Here is a 9,692-nt window from a genome sequence, read left to right on the forward strand (position 1 = left end):
CCCTAATTCTGGCTGACGGTTTTGGCACTTTATTTTTACTCTTTGGAGAGCCAGCGCTCAAGTGGGCTTTTTTCTAACTTTCTTTTTTTTTGCCCTTGGCTGGCCCTCTTCCCTACGTAAATAAAAAAAAAAAAAGTTCTAGTATTCTGGTAAATCGATTACAAGAGATGACGAACGAGTTAAGGGATCTAGGACGTGTATTTTTGAAAAGCTACTGGCGTTCATGAAGATAGTTTTTCAATTCTACAGAGATTACATTAGTAGGTTTCTCGTGCTTTTTTTTTCTCAATTGCTGATGAAAGGCCTTGGTTAATCTGCCACTATATAAATGAAAATATCCTCCTAAACTCTTAATATTAACCTCCATTAAAGTTCTTTGTTTATCTACCAGTTTGAAAACAATATTCATATATTAATAGAAGTGGGAAAAAAAAACTTACACTTTTATATCTAATTTTGACACATTATTATTTTTCCTTTTATGAAGCTCAAAAAATCTTTAACAAATCTTAATTCCATTGATTTTAATCCACAAAATCAATACAAATTTAAATCATGGATTTTTAATCTGATTTAAATCGATTAAAAAACTTAGAGAGAGAAAAACTTAGATAGAGAGAGAGAGAGAGAGAGAGAGAGAGAGAGAGAGAGAGAGAGAGAGAGAGAGAGAATGTGTAGGCAATCCGATGGCAGGCGAGTCCTGATGAGATTCAGTGAGGTTTCTACGTTCATCATGATAGACAAATAAAAGATAGATTAATTATTAATAAATAATTGTAAAATAAAAACAAGAAAGACATAAAAGGGAGCAAATGAATGAATGAATGAATGAATGAATGAATGGATGAATGAATAAATAATAAATAAATAAATAAATAAACAAACGCGGCCGGAGACAATAACGAAGATAATTTCACGATGACAATACGATTTCACGATAACGAAGCGAGTTTCACGATGACGACGAGGGAATCACATTAACGACGCGAGTTTCACGATGACGACGAGGGAATCACATTAACGAAGCGAGTTTCACGATGACGACGAGGGAATCACATTAACGACGCGAGTTTCACGATGACGACGAGAGAATCACATTAACGAAGCGAGTTTCACGATGACGACGAGGGAATCACATTAACGAAGCGAGTTTCACGATGACGACGAGGGAATCACATTAACGAAGCGAGTTTCACGATGACGACGAGGGAATCACATTAACGACGCGAGTTTCACGATGACGACGAGAGAATCACATTAACGAAGCGAGTTTCACGATGACGACGAGGGAATCACATTAACGAAGCGAGTTTCACGATGACGACGAGGGAATCACATTAACGACGCGAGTTTCACGATGACGACGAGGGAATCACATTAACGAAGCGTGTTTCACGATGACGAATCGCAGTTTTCCTCTGCAGGAATGAATCTTTTCTTCCTGAGATGCCATCCCAGGCCTGCAGGAGTGTGTGGGGACAGTGGCGGTGCAACCCTCCAGCCTCTCACACTGATCAAGAGGTCAAAGGAATGGAATTCCTATTGAAAAGATGTTATCACAAAGACAATTTTGACAACTCACTAGCCACTGCCAAGGAAGGCGCACTCTTCTCCCCAAAAGAGGTCCTCGCGTGGCAGTGACTGTGGCAAGGTGGAGCGTAATGTTTTCTCCTCTACATTTGAGTCCTGAACGTGAATTTAATGAATCACTACGCACAATTCACCAGACACTGTCACAGAAGGAGGAGCCCTTATCTCCCCATCCGGGCTCCAGTGGTGGCAGTATCTGGTGGTTGGTGGGTAGTGATGGCCTCTTGTTGGGTGTGAGGGGCTGGAAGTGGACGATCATATCTGAATGAGGAGGTAAAGGAGGAGCGGGACTTGCTGCCCGATCCCCGCCATGGGCCCCGGCAGGAACCAGACAGCCACCATCTCCTCCAGTACGCTCCCCCTGTCCTCCACGGGCCGGAACAAATTTTGGATGGAAAGTTTCCGAAACAGCTTTCAATTTTGCTTTGAATTATAAATCATCGTCAGTACATGAGAAATGGTGTTTGTTGACGCGTGCGAAAAATCGGTTCATCAATGAGGCCAGGCGAGGGTGTACCTCTGAGTGCCCGGCGTGACTTAAAGCACACGGTATAGAGGGTACAATATTAGGCTGGATTAAAGCGTGGTTAGACGGCAGGCGACAAATGGTAGTAATTAATGGTTCGAATTCCGAGTGGGGAGATGTAGTTAGTGGGCTGCCACAGGGCTCAGTTTTAGGGCCATTATTATTTCTAATATATATATCAACGACTTGGACAGTGGAATTAATAGTGATATCAGTAAATTTGCGGACGACACAAAGATAGGTAGATTAATTAGGTCCGATTCGTATGCCAAGGATTTGCAGGCTTACTTGGATAGGATGAAAGAATGAACAGATAGATGGCTAATGCAGTTCAATATTAACAAGTGCAGGGTGCTGAGCGTGGGTAGAGATAATCCAAACAATAGGTACACAATAGATAACGTGGCACTAGGAAGTTCCAAGTAGGAGAAAGATTTAGGAGTCATAGTTAGCTCTGATCTCGGTACAAGGAAGCAATGTATCGAGGCCAGAAATAAGGCGAATAGAGTATTAGGTTTCATCTTTAGAAGTGTTAAAAGCAGGAGTCCCGAAGTATTACTAAAATTATACTTGGCGCTGGTCAGGCCACATCTTGACTATGCGGTACAATTCTGGTCCCCACATTACAGGAAGGACATAGCTCAATTGGAGTCAGTGCAAAGGAGGATGACTAAAAGGATACAGGGAATGAGGGATATTGCCTATGAAGAGAGACTGAAAAAACTTAGAGAGACGTAGGTTAAGAAGAGACTTGATAGAAGTATCTAAGTGGTATAAGGGTTTTAACAAAGGGGACATGAATGAAGTTCTTAGGATCAGTAGCGGGGACAGAACCAGAAATAATGGTTTTAAACTTGAAAAATTCACGTTTAGGAAGGAAATGGGAAGGAACTGGTTTTCCAACAGAGTGGTTGATGAGTGGAACAGTCTCAGTGGGCATGTAGTAAGGGCTGAGTCATTAGGGAGCTTTAAAAGAAGGTTAGATGAATTCATGGATGGGGAAGATAGATGGAATTAGGTAGATTAAGCACACTGGGACTGCCTCGTATAGGCCTGGCGGCCTCTTCCATCTTCCCTCCTTTCATATGTTCTTATGTTCTCTCTCTCTCTCTCTCTCTCTCTCTCTCTCTCTCTCTCTCTCCAATCTAGATGCTGATTCGACCATGTGATTCGCTGTAAAATGTGCCATTCTCTAGGACACAAAAGTCGTTTGTGTAATCGATATAGTGTATAGGGGTGTGGCGAAGATGATGTTGCCGTTAGTCTGCAATCTAAATTGCCAAAGGACTTTTTAATAATTGAACACGTAAACGCACAATCACTGTTATCTAATTTTGAAGAAGTGAAATTAATGCTCCTAGAACGCAATATAGACGTCCTATGTGTAAGTGAAACATGGTTACTCCTTCACACGAGTGATACGCTTGTCAACATACCCAACTACACAGTATACCGCTGTGACAAAGGGCGCGGAGCAGACGTGTGTATCTACGCAAAAAAGGGTTTGAATCCAACTCTAGTGAACACTAATGTTACAACACACCCTGATGTCGAGGATGTTTTTATCAAAGTGCAGTGCAGAAAGTTGCCCTCTGTCATCATCGGGTGTATGTACAGACACCCAAAAGCCCCAACCGAATCATTTGACTATCTTACAGACATTTTCAGAAACATATGCTTGCTCAAAAAAGAAAATCTATATCCTAGGTGATATGAATGATAATCACCTTTCTAAAAACAATAAATTATCTCAGATAATCAGGAACAATAAACTAACACAGTTAATAGACACACCTACACAAACTACACCTACTTCTGCGACACTCCTTGATGTTATCATTACCAACTGTCCCGACCAAGTAATCCACACTGACGTGGTGCCAAGCGTAGTGGCTGATCATGACCTCATCACTGTCACAACGAACATCAGTAAAACTAAGGAATTACCGATCACAAAGACTGTTCGTGATCTTCAGCATTATAACAGCGACATATTGTGCTCTCACATACTAAACCAAACTAATGAACTAAATGAAATTCTGAAGACTGACGATGTGAACAAACAAGTTGATGTGTTAACATCTGTTCTCAGTGGGAGCGTAAATTCCTGCGCTTCAAGGGTAACTAAAGTAATCCGACGTCCGCCCGCTCCATGGATAGACAACAACATTCGCGAGGCCATGCAACTTATAAATCAGGCACAAAAAATTCTCAAACAAAATCGCTCGAACATCGAATTACAATGCCAATATAAAAACCTTAAAAGACAAGTAAAGAATCTCATCAATCATCGCAAAAAACAGTATTATCTAGAAGAGCTTAAAAAATGTAAGGGGGACACGAGACTCACATGGAAATTAATCAAAGATATAATCCAAAGCGCGAAGCACGCTACTACTACTCACACACCTAACGATATACCAAACAAGGCTCAAGAATTTAATGAATTTTTCAGTAATGTTGGCAAAGCAACATATGAGGAGACACAAGCACTCTTAGGAAGTGAAAACATAATGGCCTCTGTCCCAAACGTTGTATTTGCAAATAAGACACCCTTCCGTCCTCAGCCTGTTGACACTAGCACAGTTGTGTTAACCATCAAGCAACTGCAAAAAACACAATCTTTCCGCTCTGATGGCATATCATTAAAATTGATTATTGATTCAATGTACGTAATTGCCTTGTACCTTACCATTATCATAAATACTTCTCTAGTCACCGGTACCTTTACTACAGCATGGAAACACGCGCTAGTTGTACCCCTTCACAAAAAGGATGACCCTGCAGACATTAACAATTATCGTCCTATCTCACTTCTCCCAGTATTTTCAAAAATCCTAGAAAAGATTGTCGCTGCTCAACTTGTTGAATACCTAGAAAAAAAAAAACTAATCAATAAAAACCAACATGGCTTTAGACCAAAGTTAAGCACAACTACAGCCCTCACAGTCTTCACAGAAAAATTATATAAAAATATGGACAACAAACGTATATCTCTCCTAACACTGTGCGACTTGTCCAAGGCTTTCTACAGTGTCAGACATAGCATTCTTCTTACGAAATTACAAAATACAGCCATTGATAAATTCTGGTTCGACAGTTACTTAAATGAAAGGTCACAGTCAGTCCGCTTACAAGATAAAGTATCCGCCGCAATTAATATTACATATGGTATCCCTCAAGGATCCATTTTAGGACCAATTCTTTTCAACATATACGTAAACGATATGTCAGAACACATTCCTAACTGTCATATTATACAGTACGCAGATGACACTCAGTTCCTCCACTCTGACACTCTGGAAAAATTAGATGATTTAATTCTAACTGGTGAAGACACGTTAATCAGAACTAGGGAATATTTCCTTTTAAACGGCTTCAAACTCAATGCTAAGAAAACACAATGCATCATTCATAGGGACACGTCAGCTCATACCAAAAATACCCGAAAACACTACCATTAGGTTTCACAACACCACAATAACACCCGTCAGCCACGTAAAAAACCTTGGTGTTTATATGGATTGCTACCTGAGCTTTGACAAACACATCACTGAAACAAATAAAAAAGTTCTGAGAACATTGATGTATATTAACAGAGTGAAACAGTGTTTTAACAAGCAGACACGCACATTGGTAGTACAGTCACTAGTATTGAGCATCTTAAACTACTGTAACACAATATGGGGAACAGCAAATAATACGCTACTAGCCACAGTTCAGAAACCGCAAAACTTTGCCATAAAAATCTCAGATGGTAATGCAAGGAAATATGACCATGTCACTCCTATATTCAAAGACCTAAAATGGACCAATGTAAAGAAACAAGTCACTTTCAACACAACACTCTTAATCTATAAACAAATATATAATCACTACTCAGAACGCATCATCAGTTTACCATCTGTAAATGACATAACAGGAAGTACAACTCGGCAACAACACCACCTCTATATACCAAGGACCAACACCCAGGCTGGAGGCCGAGATCTGTCTGTACGAGGCACCGCCCTGTGGAACCAACTGCCTCAACATATCACACACAACACTTCTATACACTCTTTCAAATCTAAGCTAAAGGAATTTCTTCTAACTAATGAATTATGATAGAGATAAAACCCATGTATGTAAGAATCCCTCATCAAATCTACCTGTATATGTATGTTTATGTAATTTAATATTAGAGCCTATTTTACAAAGGTTCACCTATATGTAATTGTATGATACAGAATAACCACATATCTTGTGGAATAAACTTTTTTAAGTTAATTTAATTGATTTTAATTCAACTCTCTCTCTCTCTCTCTCTCTCTCTCTCTCTCTCTCTCTCTCTCTCTCTCTCTCTCTCTCTCTCTCTCTCTCTCTCTCTCTCTCTCTCTCTCTCTCTCTCTCTCTCTCTCTCCAGTCCCAAAACTATCATGAATGTCTGTATCGAAATGACACCTTATATACACACACACACATATATATATATATATATATATATATATATATATATATATATATATATATATATATATATATATATATATATATATATAAATATCAATGAAAATATAATCCTTAAACGCCTTTTCCTCTTCAAAACTATATAGAACATTAGAATGCTGCACAAAGATTCATTCCGAATATGCTTTTTATTTATTTATTTATTTATTAAAAAAAAAAAATTATGCAAGGAGGAAACCTATCAAGGGCAAAAAAACATTAAAGGAAAAGGTCCACAGAAACAGCAGGTTCTCTTAAAAATTTTGAAGGAATTAGTGAAAAGATAGGCAGAAATGTCTTGAAACCTCCCTCTTAAAAAAATGTCATGTCGTAGGAAGATGGAAATCCAGAAGCAGGCAGGGAGTTCCAGAGTTTACCAGTGAAAAGTATGAATGATTGAGAATACTGATTAACTCTTGTATTAGGAGGATGGACAGAATAGGGATGAGAGGAAGATGATGCCTTGTGCAGCGATGCCGCAGGAGGAGGGGAGCTATGCCGTTAGCATGATCAGTAGAGCAGTTACCATGAAAATAGCCATAAAGATAAAAAAAGAGATGCAACATTCCGGCGGTGAGAATGAGGTTGAAGACAGTCAGTCAGAGAAGGAGAGTTGATGAAACGAAAATATTTTGATTCGACCCTATCTAATAACACTGTGTGAGTGGAATTACCCCAAACATGCAATTAGTACCCCATATAAGTACTAGAAGTTGGTGGGGTGAAAAAAAGAGATGGAAAAATGTATGTCAAAATGAAGAGCTCTAACCTGAAACACATTATAACAAGTGATGAATCCCTTCGTACCTTCCTAGACAAATTCGCTGCACTCAGAGATAACGCTTAGATCTGGAGGATTAAGTTTAAACCACTCATTTACAGCATTATAGTTGTAGTTCTAAAAAGTGTTCCAATAGCTTGGAATGAGCATTATTTATTTATTCCCACGTATGGACAAAATTCTACTTACGTAGTTCACATACGTGAATGTATGAAAGTATCATTACTCACAATGCATCTCAGAAAAAGTTCATAAGTCATCTATTGAGAAGAGTAGACAATATTGTGATGAGATATTAGGCTGTATCTCCAAAAAAACGGTATGCATTGAGCATACTCTGTATAAGGTCCTTTTCCGTCCCTGTATGGAGTACTCTTCGCATGTTTGGGGGGGGTTCCAGTCACACAGCTTTGCTTGATAGGGTGGAATCGAAAGCTCTTCGTCTTATCAACTCCCCTCCTCTGACTAACTGTCTTCAGTCTCTTTCTCACCGCCGTAATGTTGCATCCCTTTCTATATTTTATCGCTATTTTCATGGTAACTGTTCTACTGATCTTGCTAACTGCATGCCTCCTCTCCTCCTGCGGCCACGCTGCACAAGGCTTTCTTCTTCCTCTCATCCCTATTCTGTCCAACTCCCTAATGCAAGAGTTAACCAGTACGCTCAATCATTCATCCCTTTCACTGGTAAACTCTAGAACTCCCTCCCTGCATCTGTATTTCCAAATTCCTACAACTTGTCTTCTTTTAAGAGGGAGGTATCGAGGCATTTGCTCCCCTAATTCTGGCTGACGGTTTTGGCACTTTATTTTTACTCTTTGGAGAGCCAGCGCTCAAGTGGGCTTTTTATATTTATTCCTTTTCTCGGCAATGTTTTTGTATTTTAGAAGTTAGTTTCGATTGATAACGAGTCAGAATTTTTATAACATTCGTGTCCAGCTGCCTTTTTGGGAATCCTAATTTTCAAAATGATTTGCGTAACGAATATATGTGACGTCATCAAGGGAGGGCCGACCCCCTACCCCCCGCTTGACCCAGGCCAATACCTGGCTCCAGGCCAGGTGTGGGGGTGGGTTGGTGTGTGTGTGTGTGTGTGTGTGTGTGTGTGTGTGTGTGTGTGTGTGTGTGTGTGTGTGGGTGGGTGGGTGGGTGACTGTGTGTGTGTGTGTGTGTGTGTGTGTGTGTGTGGACCCCACCGCTAGGGCATTAACCTAATTTAAGCTAACCTAACCTAATCGTGGGGGCTGCGTCTCCCCTGGATCATCCCCCAACCACGCTAAGGCATTAACCTATCATAACCTAACCTAAGCTATCCTATACGGAGGGGAGGCGCAGCCCCCAGTGAACCCCCCGTTAGGGTGTTAACCTAGTGCTAACAAGGAACCTAAAAAATGATAACCTTATGCCTCTCGAATGGCAGCGCGTGATTGGAGGGATTAGCTCTATAGATACACCATGAAATCCTTATATGCCGCTACCCACAAATCCCTATTTATACCCACAAATCTGTTATAAACAATTGAAAATCATTTCAGTGTATACTCTTAACTGGTGCTGAGCTCGCTGGACTTAGAAACTGACGGCCAAACTAGACGCTTGCGGCTCAATTATTTTATGTTTACGGCAAGGTCACCAAGCCTTCTACATATGTGAGTTTCGTGTTTGTACGTGAAACGGACCTTTAAAAAGATTAACTAAATTATTTTATAATACGTGAGCGCCTATGGCGGTGTTGAGACCAAATAATAGAGTTGAATAGAGCCCTTAAGATCACAGGTATCACTTCCCCTGTCACATTTTCCTACTTTATAAGGTATTACAGGTAATATACCCAGTATCCATTAATACACAATATGCCAGATAAGCCGTTACACCGCTAGTGACTGCTTGTCATTCAGTAGTTACATTGGCAGAGACATTTTTGTTGTGGATACCCTCAAATTATTGCACTGTCAAAGAGGCCATGATGTTGTGTGTTCGTTCGCCCAAAGTTTTCAGAGCACCACCATTAAAAAATATACCCAAATCTTCCGCAATATTGCTATAACCTTATGTCATTATCAAGCAACAGTGCAAATATCCTATCATTTATATTTTGCAATTAATGTGCTTAGATAATGCGTAACCTACGAGATTCTCACGTAACTGAAAATCTAAGTCGGAGTCACAAGCGTTCGCCTTTGGGGCGAACGCTTTTAGGACCGTTCGCCTTTTGCAAAGTGCTACTGAAAACGCCTAATGCGATTGATCCCTAATGGAAGACAAGAAGGCAATACAAGACAGTCGACAGTAGTAACCTGCTAGTGC

This window comes from Portunus trituberculatus, chromosome 9, assembly GCF_017591435.1.
Source record: "Portunus trituberculatus isolate SZX2019 chromosome 9, ASM1759143v1, whole genome shotgun sequence".
NCBI lineage: Eukaryota > Metazoa > Arthropoda > Malacostraca > Decapoda > Portunidae > Portunus > Portunus trituberculatus.